General features: G+C 34.8%; 1 protein-coding gene and 1 long non-coding RNA gene across 4 annotated transcripts in view; both read left to right on the top strand.

Annotated features, from left to right (window-relative positions):
• The first annotated feature begins 9752 nt into the window (after positions 1-9752).
• Positions 9753-21122, top strand: LOC126641732 (uncharacterized). The gene is made up of 3 exons (XR_007629291.1): positions 9753-9899; positions 19570-19697; positions 19953-21122. It is a non-coding gene; the product is annotated as an uncharacterized LOC126641732 (long non-coding RNA).
• A 759-nt stretch (positions 21123-21881) lies between these two features.
• The window catches only part of CDH10 (cadherin 10), a 96002-nt gene continuing 91154 nt past the window's right edge, over positions 21882-26729 (top strand). The window contains exons 1-2 of one of the 3 annotated variants that reach the window (XM_050331409.1): positions 25027-25096; positions 25263-25480. The gene's annotated coding sequence lies outside the window, so the exon portion shown is untranslated. Of the gene's footprint in view, positions 21898-24997; positions 25097-25262; positions 25481-26729 lie in introns of those variants that run through there. The other 2 variants (XM_050331429.1, XM_050331417.1) reach the window with 2 other exon arrangements.

The raw sequence follows: 26729 nt of genomic DNA, 5'->3' as shown, positions 1-26729 counted from the left end.
TGGTATTTCTGTAAGAAAACACTAAATGGAGATGTGATTCTAACTGCTTCTGTTCATAGACTGTATGAATAAGACATATTTTTAATCATGGTTATTATTTAAAATTTTATTCACAAATAATTATGTCAACATTGGTTAAACCCTTCCCGTACTTCCTGCTTTACATCATTTTTTTGTAAAAAACATCAGAATAAGAAAGTTATGATGGACTAGAGTTCACTCAAGTTACCCTATTATCAAGGGATATACCTTGAAAATAACAGGGAGAGACCTGTGAGGGATTTTTATGATCTGTAAGAGCAAGCAATGGTAAAACATTTTTCAGAACACTTTTTATCTCTCCTTTCCTCTTCTTGGGAGAAGATATTAGACATTTACTCATGGATGTACAGACGCAAATTCTTGACTAATTACCCATAGTCTTCAAAGATTGTTTTCCTATGCTGTAATTCCCTATGGAAACAGTGTTAGGTATCCAGTGTACTTGAGCATGTTCCATCCCCAGCTGACTGGGCACAACTACTTTGGGGAAAGATGGATATAAACTTTCTGCAATATGTATCACATGGAATAAATGTGCCCTAACAGATGGAATAAGGAATTTAGAAAATTTTGCATAAAAGTGGGCAATCAAAAGGTAAAGTTGGTGATAAGAATCCCTGTTTCTGATACTGCTGGTAGGATGGACAAGCCAAGTACTAATGTTAGAAATTATCACATCTGCTTATGACTGGCCATGACCAAAAAGACTTATACTTTAGCAGAGATGAGTTGCAAGCATTATACGTTTCCAGGGATACAGCCTGGGCAAAGTAGCCACCAGTGTAAGGTTATTTTGTTGCCCCAGGTGACTGACTACATTGCTTATGTTAAGGTCCATCTCATGTCTTAACATATCCATCCTTCAAAAACACCCACATTAGCTCATTACCTAAGTCTGTGGATATCTCTTCATGGGTCACCAGCAAATATTTTAGCAGATAACTTGTGGTTTTTCAGCTATTATGTTTAAAAAATGTGATTCATAATACTACAGCAATTTCTTACAATTCAAAAATAATATTTTGATCATCATATCAAGGAACTATAGTTGTAACATGCTTTCAAAGTGCCATGAACCAATTCCAAGTATTCTTAGTTGTGCAGATTTGCTGTATATGTAGGATTTATTTTAAGAAAATATACAGAAGCATACAGAGTAAAATAGATTATGGAAATATTTTGTTAATCTATGGAAATTTATAAAACAATTATTGCTTTTTCTTTTAACTGAATTGCACTTTATATTGATTTATGATGGAAAGGGAAAGAATTAGACCTAATTTCTGATTAAAGACAACCACAGTAAAACCAAGCAAAATGGCCTTGATTTGCTTTGTTTCTTGCAACTCTCTGGTCTGTGAATGATGTCTATTTAAAAAAACAAAACAAAACAAAAAACACAAACAAACAAATAAAAAAAACCCATTAAATTTGTTTGTGTAAGTACACCAGAGGTATCCTTTTTTTAATTTGAAAAATTTCTAAGTGCCATTGAAAAATTTTGTCATAATATTAGATGAATATACTAATTTATTAGGATTCATTAAGAGTTCTAAAAGGTATTGTCAAGTGAAGTTGTTTATACATTTAGAAACCATTACTAATTCGGTGGGTTACTGCCACATTGTTTTCTGTTAAACATGTCATATAAGCTTAATTACAAAACACTTGATTATGAAATGCAATTGTGAATCACCTCCTCCACACCAGTTTACAGAGATTCACTCAGTATTGGTCTCTTGCACTGTGTCATCAGTAAAAGAACCCACTGTTTTACATTTCCTGCTGCCTAACAGTCTCTTCTTTGTCACCTTAGATTAATTTTAAAACTCAACTGAAAAGTTTTTTGTTCCTAGCCAGGGCTTCTGAATACAAGGGGACTAAATAGTAAATGAATTGTTTTATAAAATTTAATTATGTGGATTCATCTCATCTGTCTCAAAAGAAGGAAACAAGAGTATTTCAGCAAAGGTGGTGTCTAAGCTCTAATGTTGGCAGAACTGCAAGTAGACCTGTAGATAATTTTGGAGAAAAATATTTGAGGTATGTGCATTGTACATCGGCAATCAGCACTCAATAAATACAAAGGATCCTAACCAAAATAGGTGGAAGCATGCAAATTGTCTGAATATATATTACCTGTTACACAGAAGTTCTAACAGTTTCACAAATTTAATCATAAATATGCCATTAATTTAACTATAGGACCTTAAAGTAAGAAAAATATCTGAAATGTTTTGACTGGAAAATCATCACTATAAAACTAGTAAAAACAATGGCAGTTTGAAACTGTGTTTAACTTCAGCTCTTGAAGCATGGGGAAAGGAGCCAGACTACTGAGAATTGAACTTTCTGGGCTGTTACGGGGGAAACATGGCCTGAAACCAAGAGCAGCCTAATCAGATGGAACAGAAATGGAACAAGAGAGAACTGAAAGCATCTATGAGGTGAGCCAAAAGGAAGTTAGGGTTTTTTCAGAACTGTGGAAACTTAAATGTGAGGTAGAAAAAGAATGCAAAAAGAGTGAAAAGATTTTATTGTTTTCATTGGATGAAATGAGGAAGGGTTGTGATTTAAAAGAAATGGGAAGGAAAAAGACATAAGAAGGAAATCACGAGGGAAATATTGAGATGGATACAATGGAGTAACAAGTATTTTAGAGAAAGAGAAGCATTTAAAAAGGGAGAAGCAGCTAATATCTTCATGCTTACAGCAGAAAAACTAACTTGCCAATAAAGACAATTAATATCTTTGTGAGGAGGATGAGGACTTACAACACTTAGAAGACAGAAATTAGACTTTGCAGTTCTCTAAAACTAAAATGTTACTAGAATACTTAATAATTATTAGAACTGACATGCATAAGCTCAGTTAGTTTCCTCTCTTAACATTTTCAACTGGTCTGATCCTTTAACTTTTCTCCCTTGAAACTAACATTCCATAAGGTAGTTGGGCAACAAGATCAATATTACCAATGTCACTGTGACATTTGATTAAGTAAAGTCTTGCCTGGCTTATCATGAGAAAATTCTGGATTCTCATTGCCAGAATTTAATTAATTCTCATTTTCTAATTTGATTACCTTTGCAAATTCAACTTGCATCTTAATTGTGAGCAGTGTTCAGAAGTTAAATACTGCCTAGATTGTCAGAACCATTGAGATTTGTTTAGTTTAGTCTTCTTATTTCCAAAATGTCCGTACGGGTTAGATATTTTTTTTCTTTTTGCTTTTCTTTTCACATGTGAAACATATGGTTTGATGTAAAATCTGATTTCTATTTGGATTTTAAGGATGAACAGATTAGATTGTGATTTCACTTTTAGTTTGTTATTTTTCTACTATAACTTTGAGAAACCTAGCTTAATTGTAAGGCTTCCTTTCCATGGCATAATCACAACTGCCATGTTACCATGCCTAGCTACCAGTTATCTTTTCTAACCACCTAACCACGTAAACTATGCTTTTTGGTATTTCAATTTAACTTCTGGTGTGGAGTGCTTGTTTGGATTGTCATTGGGTCTTTTGGTAAGGGTTTTTTGTGTTGTGGGGTTTTTTTGTTTGGTTGGTTGGTTGCTTTTGTTTTATTTTATTTTTACAAGCTACAAAAAAACCCCATAAAAAATAAAACTTCTTAATTATAAAGTTTTCTTTTTCCCATGAACAGAGAAAGGTATTGTACTTAGTCTCTGCATAGTTTTTCCAGAAAACAACACAATAGCTCTTATTTTAGACAGAAGTACCTAAGTGAAACATTCAAATGAAAAATGTGTATCAGCAGGGAGTCTATATTTGAGGCCATAGGACGAATTAATGGCCATTACGCTCAAGCTGCTGGGAAAAAAAGTGAAAAGTTGTGCTGAAGCAATTTGAGTCAAAAGTTCACAAGGAATCTCAAATATATCTGGACTAGGAAGAAGTTAAAAGTCTCTCCTACAGGCCTGCTAATCTTTTGAGTTTCTTGAAATGTCACAGACCTTGAAATCAGTAATGCATTTATTATTATTTTATTATATTCCCTTTTACAAATAAATAGACTTATTTATGTAAAATCTATCATATATGTTTCCTACTGATACTTCAGCTGAAGTTTTATGTATAGAAATGAGAGGAATTTTGGACTCTCTAAAAACCTTAGTGATATTTGACATTATTCCCAAACTCTGAGTTTTCCAGAGGTCAGAGGTGTGCTGACCATCCAGTGATTCATTTCATATAATAATTTCTAGCATTATTAAGAGCCTCAAACAGGCACTTCAAAATTGGTCTGTACAACTTGTAAATAAATATATTGATCTGAAACTTGCTTGTTTGCAAGTCATCTAGGGATCTATCAGTACAATCGGTGCTCTCAACTAGTCCAACAACATGATATTGTACAACATCTAAGGGATAGGACTGTAAGGGATGGAAAATTTGGAGATGGGTTTATTCACAGGGCGTGTAAACTACTGCTACAGTGGGCAGCAACCCCTTTGTGGAGAGACTGCAGCTGCCCCGTATGGACACAGTACTCAAATCTCTTTTATTTGGAAATTACTTAGTTTTCCTTTTTCTCTTTGATGATAACTGTTAAGAGTTATCTGTCTTTATTTCAACACTTGAACCTTTTCATCCTTTTTTCTGCCCGATCTGTTTTAAAGGGGGAAGCAAGAGAGTAGCTTGGTGGGCATCTGGCCATGAGTTATGGTAAACCCACCATGTCTCCCTTCAAGGTAGATGTAGATAGCAATTAAATCACCCTTACACTTTCTTTTCTTAAAGCCAAACTTTTCCTCGCCCTTTGCTGTGACTCACTCCAGTGCATTATATTCCTTTTACAGGGATCCAGACCTGGATACAGTTTCCACATGTGGTCTTGTGCCTCTTACTGAACTGAGATATCCATTTCTGTGAATGTTGTATCACTACTAAGTTTAAAAACTAGCATCAACATTTATTTGAAAGAATTTTGCATCTGGAAGTCCTCTTCCTGTTCTCTTTCTCCTGATTATTTGCTGTACATTTCTAGTTTTCAGTTTATTGCATCATGATAATGAACAAATTTCACATTAATTTTGTTACTTAAAAGCTTTTAATCCAATCCCTTGCCTCAGACACTTGGAAATATCTGAAATGCTTACTTTTTTTCTCTTTAATAACTTTAGATTAGGTTTATTCAAAGCTAGCATTTGGTTAGCTAATAAAATATCACAGTTTTAATTACAAAGCAAATCTTAAATTATCTTTATTGAATGGTTTGAGATAATTACAGGTACTCAATTTTGGAGATTCAATATTGGGAAAAAAATAAAAATCACAGGATTTCTCCTACTTATTAATGTTCCTTCCTTTGCTCTCCAGTAATTATTTTTCAGTTTCAGCAGCTTTTAGTTCTCCTAGGTGTGAGAGACTGAAATGTTAATGACTCAAACAACTGGCCATGTGTAGATCATGGAGATATAAAATGCATGGTATCATATTCTTGTAAACAGTTGCTTTGTAATGATGTAATTGCAATGTTTCTTGAAATAATTTTCTCCAAAGTCATATATACAATTTTTATGTAATGCACTATGTATAAAAGTGTATAAAAGTGTACTTGTTAAACAGCATTATTTAATGTGCCTTCCAAATGCACAAGGTTAACAAGACAATTAAACACTTTTACAACACCTTTCCAAGACAAGTTAGGCAAGGAATTAACTACTCCTAACTTAAGTCAGAAGCCATTTAATTAATTCATTTTTTATGATACCTAATATTGAAATCCATTGTAACTTTTGTTAATGAAGAAATTACAACTTTCTAAGAAAAATGAGAGAGTAAAAGGTGCCAGTAACAGTGTTATATATTTTCCTCTTTGGTGACAGACCAAGAGTTTTTGCGTTATTAAATATATTAATAAGTTGTTGGTATCAGTTTTATTTCCATCCTGTATTTTTTTCCTCTAACTTCTAAAATATGTGTCTCAAGGGACTTTAAATATCCTAGACTGTACTGTTAGTTTGAAAAAGAAGCTGAACACTGATAGCAGCCTTTCCAGACAGCTTCAAATACAGAAACCAATGACTTGTCCAAGTAGAGTTAAGAAACTATGTACCTTGGATGCTGTACTGCTTTAAAGGCAAACCGGCAGGAGAAACTAACCCAACTCAAAAGACATTATAAGTCAGAATTACAATTTAATAAAAATAATACAATAAATACAATTATACAGATGAGTAATTGGTTTTAACCCACAAAAAACCCCAGAGGTATAACCTGGCACCCTGGGGCATGAACAGAATGGTGTTTGTTGGCCCCCATGCTGAGCCCCTCGTGGGCCCCCTGAGTTCAAAAATAAAGGGAGAGGAAGAACCTTTTGGTGCGAGTGATGGTCACAGTCTGTTTGAGAGCGGTGGTTGCAGTCCAGTCGAGAGTGGTTGTCGCAGTCTGGTGGAGGTTCTGGTCCTCTGGATCCCACGAGTGGTACCAGAAGTCCCAAGACCCCAAGATTATATACACTCAGGCAGGAATGCCCAGCACCTCCCCCAGGGTGGGCAGTTCCACAATGGGTGATTATTGTGAGTTGGGGGTGTGAGGTCAGGAACATCCTCCTATCTCACAGGCCTCTCAACACCCAGCTTACAGCCTGAGGGGTCAGGTGTGCTCTGGGCAGCTGCTGCAGATGGTCTGTTGTTAACAGTTTCTGGGAAATGACACAGAGGGTGCAGAATACACAGTTTGGGTTACACCCACACAGTGATGAACTGGTCCCGGCTGCTCTAACTAGGCCAGATGCAGAAGACAGGCAATACATATTTAGAGAGAGAGAGAGAGAGAGAGAGAGAGAGAGAGAGAGTCAATAGATACTGACTACCAAAGCCATAGATAGCTGTGACTATTCTTATTCCATGTAAGCGGTAAATACTCTTAGAGAGCAAAAGTAATCAGATGGTTATTAATAAACAACTGTCCAATAACAGTATTGGACTTTTAGGGAACATGTCTCTAAGTAACAAAAATTTAAATGAAGACATCATACTGAAATTGCATATATTGATAGTTTAAATGGAGTAATTTCATAATTCAAAACCAATAAAAAACAGAAGCCAGCCAACCAGTAAACATAATCACAGATTCACAGAATTAATAAAGATGGAAGTGACCACAGTGGGTCATCCAGTTCAACCTCCCTGCTCAAGCAGGGTCAACCCAGAGCACATGGCATAGATTTGCATCTGGGCAATTTTTGAATATCTTCCACAACCTCTCTGAGTAATCTACTTTAGTGCTTGGTCCCCCACACAGTGAAGAAGCTCACCCTCATGTTCAGGTGAAGATCAGTATAACACAGTGAAAAAATACTTGCTCTCCTAGTGAAGAGATTTCTACTTCCACAGATAGGGACTTGATGACTTTTGATAAATTATGTCGCATTCAAAGATTTTGCCTTCAACTTAATTAAACCAAGTTTTCCCTCGGGGAGAGGCATCCCTTTTGATAATTTTTAATAATGTAAGCAAGGTTCAAATATTATTTTTCATTACACATGATCATCAATGCAACTTTAAAATCAACCAATCCAGTCTGGATGGTAACCTAACAGTATGCAGACAAATCCAGGTAACGGTTAGTGACAAATAATGGCTTGTGATGTGTACCACTGTCCTAATCTCTCTAGCTTTTATTTAACTACTGTATTACTATTATATATTTACCAAAAATTCAACTTGAATGATAAATTTGCATGCTAGTATTATTAGTTTGAAGATGTCTCCTGGGCCACCAAATAACTGATTTTTTTTTCATTCATTACTGAATGGATAATAACAATGTCTCCTGCCAATTGTGTTTGGTAGATTTTTTTTTTTCCCCAGATAAAGTGATGCATTTATTTCTGGAATAAGTTTTCTTTAAATTATGGAAGCAAATTGACAAATTATATAGATACCACTTCCCTACTTCATCTCAGTTGTAATAGCAGTAAAGCTTTTTGTAACTAATGGCTCACTCTACTAAAGTAGACTGAGATAAATACTCAAGACCTCTTAACTTGTTAATTAACTTTGCTTAACTCTGTAAACAGAATTGTGTGTCCATCAAGGGAAAGAATAGAGTTCATTATTTTGGTCATTAATTTCCTTTGGAACTTAACCTCAGAACTCAAATAAAATAAGGTATTTATGGGCCAACAATGATATACTAGTGGTAGAACTTGGTTTCAGAGAGCCACTAAACTGGAGACCTTCTAGATGTTGAACTGACATAAACAATAGAAATAAAAAAATATATTTTTGAGGATCAAATAAATAAAAGCAGGTGGAATTTTTGTAATAGTTCTCTGAGTTATTGGAAGACTTATGAGCTTGCAGGAGGCTAATTTCCAGTGCATTTGTTCCTTCTTGTTAGCTGACTCTTCAAGCTAAATTGTACTAAAGATGTAGTGTGCACTCACCCTTACTTAGATACCAGAAAATGCTCATTCAGGAGAAATGATACAAATGTCTTATCACCAAGAAAAAGTCTTGGTCAGCACATCTTGTGACACAATCAGAGGTACACACTCCCGCTGTCAATGACTGGTTTCTCACTGTTTCCTTTGGTTTTGATGCATAGGCTAATGCTTTTTAACAGTATAAAAATGTTTAGTATTAATCACCTTTTTTGTATCTCTAATTCCTGTAGTAATTGTATCTAAATGACAAAAAAAGGGAAGAGAAATACCTTCAAAAATGCTGACAAATCCCCTCTGAGCAGTTTAAGGTCATTGTATATGCAACTAACTGTGTTTTCTTTGATTAAAAAGTGTAGTTGATTTGGAAATTATTTTACCTTATACATACTATTTTACTGTTTGACCACCTTGTGATTCACTCACAAGGTTTACTTTAATCGAAGGTGTATTTTTTGTTGTTTAAAAACTGTGAGTCTTTACATCTTAAGATGATAGAACATCTGAAGATGCAGTATAGTGTGTACTTCAGTTCCTTACTGCATCCTGATTTGGCTCAGTTTTTTATACTAGAAATTAGTTGCTGCTGCATAATCATCTTGAGCTGCTATTTCTTTAATCCTCCACTTTGTCAATTAACTTGTAGGAGAAGGATAAGAAAAAAAAATTATTAAACATTAACAAAATTCAGGGTCACTCTTACATACATTTTCCATTCTTGACAGAAGAAAACCCACACTATACATCCTCTTAACCCCAAAATAAGAGCTTTATTGTCTGTACTGGTTTTCTGCAGAACACACTGCCATATGAGCAGACTTTTTTCTGAAATGGAAGAAAAGGCTTTAGGGCATACGTAACCTAGACCTAACCTATTGTATGTACCTAGATGTATCCTATATGGCTGACTAGTAACTTAGGGCTCTGGGAACAATAATTAGAGAATTATGGTTAAATAAAATGCCACAACTATAACAGTTTAACCCAAATAATTTTTTAAGTTCAAAAGTTCTTTTGCCATGTAGAATCTCTCTCAGTTCTGATTCACATGTAAAAGTAACAGCAACTAAAATTAGAAACACTATGCGGTTGTCTTGAATGACATACAAGAGTTAAGCTTGTACTCCCTGGTTACTAATTGATTTGCTTATGCATTGCTCAAGAGAAACTGAATAATTTCTGTAAAGCTGGTTAGATTAGAACTGCTTTTTTTTTTTTTTTTTTAAATTCAGTGTATAACTTAGATGAAGGTTTTCCCTAAATTTATTTGACTCTCCCATCTTTTAACAAATACTTCTATTGTAATGCAGTTTCCCTCTTTATCCCTCTTTTCTATTCTTTTCCACAGGAAAATAGAAATCCAACAACAGTTATGACGCAGAAACTGGATCTTGGTTCTTCAGAAATTAACTAATTAATGGAATAGAGTTGCTCATACTCAAGGTAAGTAGATAACAAAATAGCCTTTTTTCAAGGATTAGCTTGTCTTATTCAAAGACAAAGAATGTTAAAGGATGATCTTTAGCTTGAAAATAAAGCTAAATGCAAATTTCAGGGTTTACAAATAAGTCTGAGATGAAAGTATTTTGAAATTAATGGTACCTAGATTACTGTTCAAATGACATACTGTTTAAGTTTGCTTTCCATCATAGTATATTCAAGTTCTTTTCTGAATGCTTCCATTCAAAGTAAAGGATTTTATTTTTAAAAGTATTCTGCATTAAAGATGCACAGAAATCTAAATAATGAAACAAAGCCGATCTTGATATGGCTATTCACTTACCTGTATGTTCACAGCATATCTGAAGGAAAGTCAGTGGGTACATGACCTAAAAGTAGTATCTGTCATATGACAGAGAGTACTGTAAGGCAAAGTTTGTAGCAACACCTGTCGTCTTGTAATAAAACACAAAGTATTATTCTCAGTTGTTATTTTGTCAGAATCTGAAGGGACATTTCTAATTTATACCTTGGAAACAAAAAAAATATTCTAAAAGGACTGAAACTTCAGAATATGACTGTAATCTAAGAGTGTCGCTTTCAATATTCTGGCTATTTTAATGAGATTAATTTCTCTTTCTTATTTCTGCATTTAAAGTGAGAAATAAGGATTTAAATCCAAAATAACTTGTAAATATAGCATGCTTTTATAAAATAATATAATTGTATTTTGCCTGTATGATGTGAAGGTTAAACCAACAAAGCATATTGCGTTCACCAGATAACCTGACTTTCTGTAAGCTTGACCCAGAAAGAACGTCATTTTGAAAAAAGCAGTATGTCTTTAATGAACACAATAGCTGTCTTACTCTGGGGTTCCTTTGCCTTTCTGGTGATCCATAGAAGGTTTGTCTAATCCATTTGCAGTTACCTCAACTAGGTAGGCTAGAATGTTTTGGGATGATTTTTTTTTCCCTTTTGGCCAGTATTTTGTATTTAAATATTTCTTGACATAGTGAAAATTTAACTGCTACTCTCTGCAGGCACTATTTCCATTTCTCTCTGTCTTGCTTCTCACTGTGGAGTAAAAGATTGTTCTGGAAGCATTCTTAGGTTCTGGGGAAATTCCTTTGACATTTCAGTGGGAGTGGTCATCTTTCAAGTTTGTCAAATTTACTGAAAACCTTAGATTTGTTCTTCCAGATCCAAATAAAGAAAAAACCCCAAAATATTCTTATAAAAATATAGTGGTTTTAATACCCTTTGTAGAAAGCATATAGTCATTGTAAATAATTGTTTTTTATAGCTGTTATTGTTAACATCCAGTTGCTTTCTAATAGCATGATATGAACATTAGTATGATACTTCTTACAGTTCTTGGGAAAGCCAATAAATAAAAATTAAATAAATACAGTTATTATTTGGTAGTTCTTACAGAAATTATGTCACATTCTTTAATGTCAACTAAGACATTATTTCGCATTAGATTTCTGCCAATATTTTTTGGCCGGTAACAGAATTTCAATTGTTTAAAAGCTAGATTTACAAAATTAGAAAAAAAAAAATTATCATATATTTTTCAATAAAAATTAGCCAGCATTGCCTGAGTTTCAGTGGAAAACAAAACTGTCAACTGAGAATTAAATGATTAATTATACAGAAGAAATGGAAGGAAACTGTAAGCTTTGCATGAGCAATTTGTAAATTGAAGGTGAAATATATTCATTCTACAATTAATCTCTCCATCATAGTGATGAACACAGCTAAGTGATTGGCCAAAACTCACAAAAGGCATTTATGATGGAGATGGAATAGAGGTTATTATCTCTAGAACTTGCCATGTGTAGTTGCAGTTAGACTAGACAGCTTTTATAGCTTTTAAGCTACTGTATAATACCTATAGAAGAGATTTTCTGCAGTTATCAGCTTCTTACAAGTACCCATTAATAGTGAGTTATATCCCATGCATCATCTTATAGCTTTCACAGTTTAACATTAAATTTTACATTTTTTGACTCATTTATGTTACGTCAATTTTTCAAAAACTCAGGAGTGTTCTTTTCTTCACAATGAAACATAGAAGGCTGTCATGGTATTCTCTCTGAGTGCACTTCGTATTTTATTTTCTATACAATTTAACTGCCCTGAGACCTAAGAGACCTGAGACATTTCAAAGAAATTTCTTTTTTTTTTTTTTTTTTTTTTTGTTTTGTTTTGTACTTAAAATAAAAAACTAATCAAGGGTAATATTATATTAAAAAAGTTAAACTGTGATACTCTGTTTTTCAGGGTTGTGTTCTTTCTTCTCTATCTCTTAATTACTAATTCCTCGTATGGCATTTATGACAAAATGAATATTAAAAATTATTTCCTAGGTCCTAAAAAAACTATGCTAATAGTCTCCCGTAGGCCTTCATTATACCTTATAACTTCATGTTATACTGCACAGAAGCATAATTAAAAAATGCCGGAAGTTGGAACTCTTGGATACTTGCTTTTTCAGGATCAGAATGTAGCACAATAAATGATCTGACAAGATAATATACCCAAGCTTCTTGTCTCATATGCAGTTTAAAGATAAGTTTTCCAAGGGGTTTGGCTCTTTTGGGTCTTCCTTGATTTTTGTTTGTTTGTTTGTTTGTTTGCTTGTTTTGGTGGGTTTTTGTTTTGTTCAATTTGGTTTGTGGTTTTTTTCTTTTTGTAATGCTATTTTCCTGAGGCTAAAATATTACAATCTTTTAGAAAACTGTATGAAAAATTCATTTTATGCTATGTTGTGACATTTTTGAACAAAATAGAGAAAGTATTAAATGACTGAATTGTGAATCATTGTTTAGAGGTTTATGATACTGTTATGTTACTATGTTAATAAAGGTCATATTGTGCTGAAATGATGAAGGGTCAGAGTTTGAAGGTAAATTCTTTTCCTACAACTTTTAGGTTACTCCCTAACTCTTGCATAAAGCATCTTGTTAAAGAGGAATATGTTCCTAGAAAGGTATCTATTTAATTTTACTCAGTATAATATATGCATCAGTATATTTTTCAAAATATGATAAACAGTTGCTAGTAATGTTGTAACAATATGTGCATAAACCTCAGAAAAGTTTTACAGCTAGATTTGGAATAATATCAATTTAACAATTTCTGAGTTGCAGTTAGTGATGAATAGTAATTTACATCTGTTGCTATCAAAATATCTAACAAAACCACAAAACTAACATGTTTATTTTTGTTAATGCCAGGAAGTATGCAATTTTATATAAAGAAGCTTAAAGCTAAACACAAAAGTAATATATGGTGACCTTAAAGTATTGGTTTTATTGTGCTTTTTTATACTATTTGCAAGAAATTTTGCTTGTCTTATTTTGATTAAGCCATGAAAACCAGCAAGGAAGCAACACACTGCATGCATTAGCTTTCATTTGATTTTGGGACAATCAAATGTAACTGACTGATTGATTTTAAACTTGTGACTTCCTAGGTGGCTTTCTATGCTAATGTTTGTTCATTCATTTTTATTTTGGCGTCAGAGGTTATACTGTCACCTAAGCAGTTCTTTCCTTTTCTGTTGAGTCTGCTGACAAGGTTGCTACTCTAATGAGTACTGATTTTATGTGTACATATTTATGATGTGGGTACTTATTTGTTGGGAAGTTGTCCAAGCAATAAAGTGATTTTATTTAAACCACTAACTGGACATTAAACGGTGAAGACTTCCTATATTGAAAGTACAGGCTTAATTTTAGTATAAGGTACCTGCATAGGCATTTCCTCAGTTATGTATATATTTCCCTACTCTCGAAACATTAATTTCTAAAAGGAGACTTACCTGTAGCTATCACATGATTTGGAGTTGCAATTAAGTAAGTTTTTATTTGACTAAGACTTGTATTTTGACAATTAACATGTCTTTTTCAGAGTTAAATGACAATAGCTCTGCACACAATGTAAGTGCTGATCTTTCAGCTGGAATTAGTAAAGGACAGATGGACTTGAAAATGAGCATTTCTTTCAGTGACGCTTCAGTGGTATTCTTTTCGCCATACAGAATGATCAGATTTCAAGGTTCCAGGAGGAGGAACTGTGCCATCCAAACATGTACAGGAACATTTGTTGATTTCAGGTGATTTGCCCCTGGGGTTAGAGTAGAGCACTTACCTGCACTCTGAAGCCTTTCCTGTCAGGTGAGGACAGTAATTCTTCTGCAGCCTGCAGTTCTGTGTCTTTTTTGCATCCCACTGAAATATTAAAAGCATGAATCTGGGGTACTATTTAAAACCTAAATCCCTACAACTCTCCTGAGTGATCTGTCTCTGGTATTGGATTTAGAATAGAGGAAACGATGATTTCACTAAATTTTAAAAAAAAAACACCCAAAAATTTAAAACGTGAATACAGAGGTTAGAAAACAAACAGATCTGCTCGCAGATATTGATGATAGTTTTGCAGATTACTATGAGTAAACTGACCTTGTAGTTTGAGCCCTTCCTCGGAGAAAGATATTGCTATTCCTGCAGCAAAATTGAGAAAGTTTAAGACACACTAATACATGGGGGTAAAAAAAAAAAAAAAGGTGCAGTGTGCAAGGTTGTGCACCAGCTACATTGTTTTAGCACAGAGGCAGAGTTTCAGAGAATTGTCTGCTAGGTTTCTTTTTGTTTGGTTGGTTCTATTTTATGGGAGCCTGTTGTTGGGCTTTTTCCCCTTTAATTCAACATAAAGTGTCCAGAGAAGAGATTCAACTTTGTGATTGGGAACTCAGGTGCTAACTTTATTTGTTTTGGTGCCTTGTTCTTTTACTGCAAAAATACTAAAACTTCCTTCTGCTTTTTGTTACATGTCTTTTGACATGCATCTATACAAGTTATAATTTTACTTGTTTTACAGTGACACTTTAATTTTTCCTCACCTTTTGTTTTCTTTTACATCTAGTCTAAAATATGTTAGTTAAACTATATATTACTCTTCTCTTTACAGTGTTCACCACATTCCCAAGTTTTCTGCCCTTATACTTATTTTTATTGATGCTTTCATTTATTTCTATTTATTCTGATCATATTATCTTCAAATCTTAGGTTAGAAACATTTTAAATAAGTCTCTATTGCAAGTACAACTTTTCTAGGATTATTTATCTTATTAGTGCACAGGAAAACAAAGACAGGCATTTGTAGAGGACAGTTCTGTCAGTCTGATGGGACCAATAAGACTCTTCCTCATTCTACCATGTCTATCCTAAGTGGCAGGGGCAGAACACTTAACATCTCTTGATGTTTCAGTTTCTTGAAAGCTAGCAGGGACAGTAATGGCCTTAAGGATGTCCTTCTGAGGAGAAATTCATCAATACATGTGAAAAAGTCAGATCACATGACAGTCCAAGCAGAAAGGAAGAAGACACTGAAGCCTTTTAGATAAGGATGAAGCCACTGTATTGCCAAATTGCATCAGCCTAGGTAGCAGAAATTTTTTATTTCAATCCCAGTTGAAATTGTGAACCAATTTTACATGATTTCTTTTTCACCCATTGTCTGTCTTGTTTCTTTTCAGACTGTCTGATTACATTTGGAGTCTCACACCATTGTGTACTAGCCTCTTCAGGTCTCTGTCAAAATATAGGCAACTCAAAAGCTTCTGATGATGAAGTCAGTAAACACTGAAGATATTATCCTAGGTGGAAAATGCATTTTATTAAGACAGAATAGGTCACAGTGGGAACATTTGGTGGGATGTAGGTGGAAGATCTGCTCCATAATTTCTAATGAGGGGTAGCTAAAATACCAGACCAAGAAATACTTTTCAATATGACAGAATATTGGAGTTTAATGAATTCAAATGTATAAAACCTGTATTTGTCTTCTAGTAGAAGAGGAACACATTTCTATGAAATATTAACTGGTTTGGTCTTGACATACTTATAATTAAAACATAAATCAATTGTTACTCATACTTGCTACCTCCTAGATGTATGTTTTAAGCAGATATAAAAATTTCTAGTAATAATTATACATTCCATTGAAAACGTAGCTTACTGAGCATCTTGACTGCCTCCACATTCTGAATATCACATTTCTCAGAATAAGATTTCACAATGAAGAAATTAAAATCAGTTCCAATATGCAGCAACCATTTAACCCTTTTGTTAATCACTGCGTCAGATCTTGTGAGGTCTAGAAGAATTCTGATACTGTCAATAATACTATACCTATACAATTACTACACTCATATTGTGCCCTAAGATATGTGTTTGCCATTTTCAGGTACTTGAGTAAAATGATTTTTTAAAAGAATCTGTTCTACAAGGTCCCAATTTGATTTGTATTTGATTCATTTGCAAATTGCTGGTGCTTGAATTTTTGCCAAACTTTTTTGGCTTTAATCCTGGCAGTTCTGATCCTGGCAGTTCCGAAATTCATGCTAATACCATTGATCACATACAATATGTGAGTCTGAAATATAAAATTGAACCTTCAATAACGACAGTAATAATTGAAAGGATTCGATCTTTACTTCCTGTCATTAAGAGAGAATCATTTGCTGTTCATACCAATATTCTAGTTAAGGATATATTTTTATCTATTTCTACTTTTAGCTATCTATAATTCATCAGGAAGAGAAGCTAAGTATGTCAATTTACTACCAATCTCTCAGTTTTTACATTTGGATATTGGACTACGTATGATACTAGACTTGCATGAAATAGCTATAACCAGAAACTGGGAGTATTTGATTTGCATGTTGTTTATCTGATTTGCTTTTTGGTAAAGACCCTAGGTTCTCTATTATCACTTCTGTAGTGTTTAAATGCATGTATTTTAAGCGTCTGAACTGAAACATCTGGTTTTCTCTTTGAGTTTTGGTACTAAGAAATTATACAGTGAAGTCCCCCTCTACCTATTCTCAAAAGTAAACTAGATTATTGTCCAGATTGTCTATAATAGATAGAAATATTTTTTTTAATTATTTGGAAGAGCCCAGGTTGATCTTCAACAGGGGACTTAGCATTACTGTTATTTCTAGTAGGATGTAAAACATTTAATGCCACATCACTTTTCTGTTGTTAGACAACTTCCTTCCCTCTAACCATTAAGTTTATCCTTGCGTAACTATAGATATCAAAGAAGAGACTGAAAATGCTTAGCCTTGCAAATCAAGAATCATAAAATCATAGAGTGGTTCGGCTTAGGAAGGGCCCTTAAAAATCATCTAGTTCCAAGCCCCCCGCCTTGGCCAGGGGCACCTTCCACTGGACCAGGTTGCAAAGAGCTCCATCCAATGTGGCCCTGTACACTTCCAAGGAGAGGGCATCCACAGCCTATTTGGACAACCTATTCCAGTGCTTCTCCATCCTCGCAGTTAAGATTTTTTTCCTAATATCTAATCTAAACCTACTCTCTTCCAATTTGAAGCCATTCCCCCTTGTCCTGTCACTACATGCTCTTGTAAATAGAATCTGTAAAAGAACAGCTATCTGAACCAGTTCTAGCAAAAAAAGAAAAAAAAAAATGCCTCTGCTGTTACATACTTTTGTATTGTCAGTCAGAACATGAACTCTCATCCAGTCCCTAGTATAAGCTCTACTAAGGAGATGTTTCAAAGTAAAGGTGGAGTACAAGCACATGGTTGATTCCTGTTGGGAGAATCTGTAGGTGAAAACTTAGAAGAATGAGGAAAGACTACTAATGGGACTTCCAGACCTGCTAGTTGCAGCTGGACTTGGTAACTGCAAATCATTTAAGACCTGTTAGGAAAGATTTGGGGCTGGGAGGATTGGTTTTGTTGTATTTTTTTCTTTGTCTAACTTGTGCCCTCTATTTGTCATTCTCTTGGAGACAGGTTCTCTGGAAAAAAAAAGAAAAATTCTCAGGTGTACTACTTTGTACATTGGAAGCTTGACTCATATCAGGGAGAGCATAAGAACAGATCCTTTCTTTATTTCACTTCTTGTATGCTAGCCTAACGTGAAGGTGTATCTTTTGGTAAAGTAGAGGATAGCACTAGAGTAGCACTTTTCATAATCTGTTAAAGCTGAAAAAAGTCAAAGTGGATCCTGCTAATTGTATATGAACAGTTCAATGAATAAGGAGCTTAAAATATCCCTAAGTCTCTGAATTCAAATGTAATGAAGCTACAACGTTATACACATATTGAAATGGAGCATTTCTTTGTATTTTTGTCTTTTTTTCTGAACAGGGTTATACTTTACTGTTTGTTTTTATCTATGAATGTAATTCCTCCTATTATTTAGACTGAAAATGTATGCTTAATTTGATTTTGTTCTCTGTGAAAATATAGCTTCTTTCAAGTGTAAGCAATTGATCTAAAGCTGTTTAGCGGTTTAGCTGTTCTAAACATACCACCATTACACTTGCCAAATGCAAAATTGATACATGTAATCTGTGTTCTTCCAGATATGTTATCAAGGGAGGAAGGATTTCTTGTGTATTTGTTCATTTATTTGCCATTGCATATACATCACATTCTTATTTAAGTGTAATGGAATGACTCTAAACCTTCTTATAAACCTGAAGAGACAGACAGGTGTATAAAACATTGGTATATGATAGTAAAATCAAAACCATGCAACTAAGGCAAACATCTGAATAAGCCCAAAGTAGAAAAATATCATCTACTTATGAATACAGAAAGACATATTAATGCTAGATAGGAATCAAACAACAAGTTTTTTGAATTATTTGTAATATTTCTGGTGCAGTTGCCACTGAATGGAAACTAAGAAATGGAAAGATCAAGGAAAAGAGGGATCTAGTAACCTTCATATAACTATTATTAAGGACATCTTGCATTGCAGTGTTGTGTTTACACCATGTAACGTCTTATATTTGCAAGTTAGCCTTAAGAATGCACAAATCAGTACTAACAGAAAAAATTACAAACAACCAGTTGACTTGAAAAGGGGAAATCTACAGAATAATTTTAGTGAAGACAAGTAAAGATATATTTTGTAACATTTATTTTCATAGTATTATACAGAAATAATTTTGGTCTAAATCAGAGGATATCTGTTCTATCAAAAGATTTCTGCTTGCTTGTATTAATACAGCATTATTTCATAAAAGTACTCTGTCTGTTCTAAATTCTAGAGAAGTGATGGACGATTTGAAGACTTCTACCAATAATCCATAAAGATTTGTCTCTATGGTTGTTATAAATTTTTTTCCATAATCATTAAGTAAACCACAGACAAGTTTTTTTATACAAGATATGTATTTTATTGACATCCTTCTTAGTAATTTAATCTTTTTCTTAGAAAAACACACTAAGAAGTGTGTAGTCTTCTGTATGAATTATGTTCTCTTTATAAATGGATCATAAACCCATGTTTATGGAGGTTTTCTAGGTAACTACAATTTTTTTTAGTTTATTGTACTAAAATTCACTTGTATCAACAGAAAATATGCACTCTCAGATAAAGGAGTAGGAGGGCAGATGATTTAGAAAAAAAACAGGAGAGTTTTAGCAGATACCAGGATGTGTGCACTATGGAATAACTGAAATGAATGAAAGAATGGCTATTTGATCCTTTAAAGGTAGCTACTTAATTATGGCTTTCAATAACTGCAAAAAAAAAAAATGTTTTGGTCAAAATGAGATGTCAGAAACTCAAAGAAGTTAAACAATTTTCCTGTTTTTTTTTTTTTCCTATCACAATAGATCAAAGAGGATTTATAACAGAAGTTGGGGCATTGCAAGACATTGCTAAGACTATACGGAGAATTAAAGGGAATGGTGCTATTTTCGGAGCAGGAGCTGGTGTGAACACTACTGAACTGAATGGAGAGGTGATGTTACTTTTAGAAGAGTAACATTTTGGACTGTGTACTGTTCTGTTGGATTTTTTTTTTTCTTAATGCATGTACTGTGAACTATTTCACTCCTCCTTTCTTTGTGAGCAGCCTCTTGTTTCTAGTACTATTTGTTCCTCCACCTTACTTAGACTGTTTGACATGGGAAACTCTGCTCTCTTTCTACCATCAATCTCTATCTACTATTTAATGTAATTCTTTTCCTATATTTTTGTCTATGTGTTCTCACAGAATCACTGAATGGTTGTGGTTGTAAGAGACCTCCGGAAGTCATCTTGTCCAATCCAGCTCAAGAAAGATCATCTAGACTCAGTTTCCCAGGACTGTGTTTAGACAGCTTTGAGTATCTTCAAGGATGAAGACTCCACAACCCTCTGCATAACCTGTGCCAGTGCTCAGTCACTCTCACAAAACAAAAGGGTTTCCTGATGTTCAGAGAGCCTCTTGCATTTTCGTTTGTATGCATTATCTCTGAGTCTGTTACTGAGCAATTCAGGAAAGAGCCTGGCTCTGTCCTCTTTGCACCCTCCCTTCAGGTATTTTGTGTGCATTCACAAGATCCAGCTGCACCTTCTCTCCTCTAGTGTGAGGAATTGCAGCTCTCTCAGCCTTTCCTCACATGTGAGGTACTCCAGTCCCTACATCATTCTTTGCTGGACTCTCTCCAGTATGTCCATGTCTCTTTTGTACTGGAGAATTGGACACAGGACTCCAGGTGTGGCCTTATCAGTGTTGAGCAGAGAGGAAGGATCTCCTGCCTTGACCTGCTGTGAGTATTTGTCTAATGCAGGCATTAGTCTGCTTTGCAGAAAGGGTGCATTGCTGGCTGGTGTTCAGCCTGGTGTCCTGCAGAACCCCCAGGTCCTTTTCTGCCAAGCTGCTTTCCAGCTGGTCAGCCCTCAGCATATACTGGTGCCTGGGGCTGTTCCTCCTCAGATGCAGGACTTTGTACTTCATCTTGTTGAGCTTCATGAGGTTCCTATCAGCCATTTCTCCAGACTGTTGAGGTCCCTCTGGATGGCAGCATGACTGTCTGGCTTATCAGGCACTCCTCCCAGTTTGGTGTCAGCAGCAGACTGGCTAAGGGTACACTGTGCCCCATCATCCAGACCATTAATGAAAATGTTCAGCAGTATTGTACCCAATATTGATCCCTGAGATATACCACTAACTAATGACCTCCAACTAAATTTTATACCTAAGTACCTAGTACATTCATGGTCATTTCAAGAATAAGTAGTAAATATTTCGTATGCTGATGTGCACGCAATCTACTGTAACACTACTGAGACTTCAGATTCAAATAAGCAGAACTTAGGGAAATGTTAAAATTATTTGCTTATCCTGTAGCTAACATGAGGTGTATAAGAATAATGATATTTTGGTATATTATTGTATTAAAGGCACATATTTTCTTTAATAAAAATTCTGCTTCAATGTCATTATTCAGTGTAGTTATTGCAATTTTTCTGGCTTCCACACTACAAAAGGCAATATTTTCTAGACAACAGTTTCCGTGCTGTGACTTAGTCATAGACCAGTTCATCTGGTACATTAAGGGTGGGTGCTTTTGAAGTTTATGAAGGGAGATGTAAAATAATTAGGAGATGTATATAATAAATTGGCTTCTTTTCATAAAAATAATTTTATTTTCCATCAGCAAACAAGTCTGGTCTTTGTTAATTTTATTCTTAGGTTTTTATGTACAGTTTTACAGAGGTTAAAAATATATCAAACATAGAATAAAACTAAGGAGAAATAGCATCATCAGGTTATATACAAGTCATTGCTAGGTTTGAGGTCTTTACAAGCACCACATTGATCACTGTTTCATGAGCTTATGAGGCTACTAATGTGCTCTCATACTCCATGCGAATCAACACCGAGAGGAGAGAAATTCAGTAGGTTTGACAAAGATTTGCCAATAGCAATGCTTAGGAAAATGCTGGGTCTAATTCCAGATATTTTCTTTCTCATCTTTCATATACCTTTTCATCTTCCTAAAAATGCAACTGTTGGCTTATGGGATCTCTGCCAATATTGTAAACAGAAATGAAAAGCAAGAAAAGCATCTCCACTGCAGTCTGAGTAGATATTACACTGGATATACCACTTCAGAGGATAAAACTGCCTACCTTGAAGACCAAGATAACAAAAAGCAACTTTAGAGTCCCTGGTAAGGTCGTTATCTCTCTTTCTGTAATTTTATCCGGTGTACTTCTTTTTTTACTCTTCCCTCCCTCCCCACTGCAGGTTTCCTTGTTCAGTCTCATTGAATTTATCTCCTTCTCCCTGTTCTGCCACTGTTTTTTTTTTCCTTCTTGTTTCTTTATCAGATATATGTTGTTGCTTTTTTTTTTTTTTTTCTTTACTGGTCAAGAAGAATGCATCCTCCACCCTCCACTCCTTCTGCTCCTACCACTTTCTTTATTTTAATGCTCCTTGACCTAATCTGTCCCCATTGGTAAGCCTCTCTGACTCAAAGGCCAACTGTACCCTGCGGAGTTTCACATTCTGCCTTCAAAGCATGAATGTTGTTTTATTCCTGTGAGAAAATTTCAGGTCTATAATTTTTCCTGATTCTTTGAAATTTCAGTATCATTTTGGTTGAAATGTTTTTAAATGATTTCTGCCCAAGGCAGACCATCAGTGTAGAAAATTTAATCCTAAATAATTTGTTTGGTAAATTTATAAGCAGCTCTAAAAGGACTTTTCTAATGGGAATTATTAGGCAGTGTTAAAAATAGGTTATGATGCCACCTTGTTTTAAAGTTACTGTCATGTGTATGAATAAGTATATGGTTGAATAACTGTTTTGCCTTAGATGTCTGTATGCTATCAGCATACATAGATACTAGATTTTAACCAATTGACCATACCAAGAGAAACAGGAGTTCATGAAAAAATATGGCTTTTCTAGAGTTAAACCAAAGTCAGTCCAGTTTAAGGGTACAAATGTGACTTGCAGTAACTATGCCAGAATAAATTAATATACCTCTAAGATAAAATAGGTTCACTCTAGCTGAATAAAACCCTAAAAGAAATACACCAAAATACTTTGCAGAAAAGTGAGCAAGCACACATTCATGGTTTCTGACCTTCTTGTTCCAGCATAATTCCACTAAATCATTTATTTTCTTTGACTTCAGAATGTGGAATAGTTCTGTCTCCCTCTCCCTCTGTGTGTGTGTGTGTGTGCTTGTGTAGAATAGACTTTTGTGTATATACAACAATTGTCATTTATTACCTACTTCCTGGTTGCAACTTAAATGACAGAAGAGAAAATGTTAAAAGGAACTGAACTTTTTAACTTGATATTTAATACTTAATATTCTGTTCAGTGTCCAAAAAGCACTCCAGCTTTAAAAAGCTATTTCCAAGCCATATTTCACATTTCCACATATTTCCAAATATTTGTGTCTCCCTTCATCATAATTTAATTTGTTGGTATTACCAAATTGAAAATGAACCTTTCATTCTAAGAAAATCCTCAGCTTTCTACGGTGGGATCAAAGCCTAGATCTAATGTTTTAGGAGACAGTAGCACAGCTGGTATTTTCAGAAAAGAAAGTACCATGAACTTTACCTTCAGATCAGTGTGAGAGGATTTGCTCAAAATAAAAAAAAAATCTTACTTTTCCAGTTTTGCACAAATAAATGGGTAAACTTGGAAGAGAGCACAGATGTCTCAATATTGTCAGTTCCAAATGGATTACTGAGAACTGTGAATGTGTCTTTACATAGTGTAATATCAAATTGTGGCAGAGACTAGGAAGCTTGAGAGTTAGATTCTGCAGCCTTCTCCTTTCCACTGAAAGGACTGAGAATGAAAGTCTTTGGAAATCAGGAGCAGACAGACACATGACACTTCTGATTTTTATATTGATACAACAATGAGAAAGGGAGAAGGAAAGAATTTTTTTTTTTACAGAAGTTTTACACATGACACTCTGTATTTATGTGCCCAAGTACAGTGAAAGCCAATGAATTTAATTGCTTTCCTTGAAAGATTAAAAAGCCGTCACAGTAGATAATTTTTCCAAAACCAAATAATTTCATATATGGCAGTAAAAAGATACTCCTCCTGCTCCTCCCCTTGGGATTTTGCTGCTTTATGTGTTTCTTTCTCCAGATGATGTCGTGCTAGTATAGCATGTTACTTAAATGCTGACTTGCTCATCTGCCAAAAGGTTGTGCTTAGGTGATGGGTCATTTCTGTTCCTCCTAATTATTACAAATAAGGGAAAGCAACGGCAGGTGGTTACATTAGGAAGTGATACTAGTCGTGATAAGGATCTTGCCTTTCTTTTTTGTTGTCTTTTCTCCTGACAGAAGCTGAGAACAAGCAGAATAAGTAACACTCAGCAGCCGAACAGCAGCCAGTGATCTATTTCTGTATTAGATTTTCTAACAATGAAATAGATTTCATTGTTACTTTCTTCCTCACTCCCAAACACATTTTTCAGCTTGCATTTTAAGAGAATTTGGCTGGTTTTTTTTCTTTTTTTGGAAGACTTTTCTACAACCAGAGAAGGTCCCTTATGACACTTCTTAGATAGAGCAATACTGACATCCATTGGTTTAATCTTATGTGACTATTTGTTAAATCTCTTCTAACTAATGTACACATAACCCTCTACAGTATCACAATGAAAGGATTGAACTTGATATGATCCAAGGAGGATTGTGCTAAGTCCAATTTGCTGTATTAGAAACATGAAACCAACTCAGATTAACTCGATGAAAAGAAACACATTGCAAAATGTGGAGTCCAAATACAGTGACTGAAATAAAAACAGGTATCTCATGTATAAAAAGGGGAAAATATGGGGAATTAGTGATGCTGATTTTTTTTATAACCTCTGGAAATGTGAAAATACCTAATTTCATATGAACCTACCTTGTTTTGTATTAATCATAATGCAAAATAGTGAAGTATGAGGAAAAATCTCAGAATCAAAAAATGTTTCTAATCTAATAGGAAAAGCAGTTTAATAAACAAAATTACTCTCTGGTTTCATCTGAGCCCTCCAAGGTTTTCATTTAACTTACCAGCATACTATTTTTAAAAATATGTACATATATATATTTAATAAACATTGTTGTAAGATCACTGGTGATACCGTAAAGTGGTTATATTTAATCAAGAAATACACACCACAAAAAGCGGACGTGTTTTCAGCATTCATTATTACGACAAGCTAAGCAGATGAGGCTTAGGCTTCAAAACCAGAGAACCATTCTGGCAGCGAAGGGAGGGCGACAGGCTTTAACAAAAAAAGCTTTCCGTTTGCTGTACCCTCCCACCGCATTCACTTGCAAATCACTGTGTGCTCGGAAAAGCCTGCACTTCCCCGATCTCCAACCTTCCCAGGGTAAGTGCTGCGGCTCTGTCAGCAGTGCCTCTCTCCCGCTCCCCTCCTCCGAGGGAGAGTGAGTGTGTGTGTGTGTGTCTGTGTCTCTGTGTGTGTGTATCTGGGCACACTGCGTGTGTGTGTGTGGTTGTGTACCTTTTTTTTTTTTTTTTCTTCCTCTAATCAGGAGCTTTGAATGTAAGGCAGTCGGAGGGAGAGCTCCCCCTTAGCTTTGGTTCCCGACTGTCCAGAGTTAAGTGATGCTGGGAGAAAAAGCCTGAGTTGGATCCAAGTAGGATTAGTCTTAAAAAATAAGCGGAGAAAACAGACACAAAAAAAGGACTCTAATAACTCGTTTTTCATTTTGGTGGGGTGGACATCACTTTCTCAAAAGCAGAATAAAAGGTAGGAACCTATCCTATTTTGTTTCTATTGATATTATTATAATTATTATAGCATGAGCTATAGCATGGTGTTTAATGCAGTTCATATATTTGCTTTACTATATAGAACTTTTTGCATTTTATAAATACACATCAGAAGTAATGACATAAGGGATAGGAAATAACTGCTGTGCATTTGCTCCTCAAATTAAACCAATATCATATGTATTCAGGATTGAAACACTAAGCATTTTATGGATTTTTTTCTCCTAGTAAGCAGACTCTTTTTTAAGTAAGAGTTTCCATCTGTATTCAGTTCCTGCAAATTTGGTGGGGGGAACGATACAATAGTGATTGAATTGAAAAAACACAGGTTTTCATAGTGTAACACTTATGAACATAGCATGAAACATACACATATGTGCCCTCACTTTCTGTATACCTGTGCAAGTCTGTTGCAGGTTTCACTGTTATTCGTTCTACCCTGAACTAAATTTCAGAAAAATTATCCACACTCAACACTCATAGCAAATGCTTCTTATGAAAGAAATCCCTGTGGAGAGGGATAGCAGAGTGAATACAGGCAATATTTCAAATATCTGTACTGAGCTATATGGAAACAAATGGTGAAAATATTGCCTGGTTTGACATTTCAGTAAAGGGGGAGTGGAGGGAGAAGAGAAAAGGAGGGGAAAGAAAGGAAAAGGTGGAGGGAGGAAAAATTTAGTCCACACCTGTGTGAGCATTTATTGTCACTGCTGCAAAAAAATCCATATTTGATGTGGTGTTAAATTAGTGCAGCACAATACAAGTCTAAATCCATGCTTCCAACTACTAACTATTGATGGCATTGTCAGCTGTGTTGGGAATTTTCAATAGGCTGATACTGTACATGAGTCTACTTGCAGCTGTAGAAATCTAGCAGTCCTTCAGCTTAGGAGAATGCATCTGCACGTGCAGTCAGTGACAAGTAGCAACCAGCATTTTAAAACTGACCTATCATCTCTGTTGCCTATAATCTTCATCTTTCATTTCAGTAAAAGCCTCTGTATTATCCCAACTGCATTCCCATTGCTTTTAAGGTATTTTTGGAATCATACAAGTTGTTGTGCATGTTTGTGTATATGCATATATGAGCGTGTATGTGCACAGGGTGAGGAAGCAGGCTTGTAAAAAATTGGAAATTTTTCTGTTGTTTTCTTTTTTCTAGGCTTTTTTTTTTAAAGCCTTTAGTAGGCTTTAAATATACATGGTGATATTACTGGAGGGGA

The sequence above is a fragment of the Myiozetetes cayanensis genome, unplaced genomic scaffold (genome assembly GCF_022539395.1).
Source record: "Myiozetetes cayanensis isolate MyiCay16 unplaced genomic scaffold, myiCay2020 scf1, whole genome shotgun sequence".
Classification (NCBI taxonomy): domain Eukaryota; kingdom Metazoa; phylum Chordata; class Aves; order Passeriformes; family Tyrannidae; genus Myiozetetes; species Myiozetetes cayanensis.
This window is presented reverse-complemented; position numbering and strand designations above follow the sequence as displayed.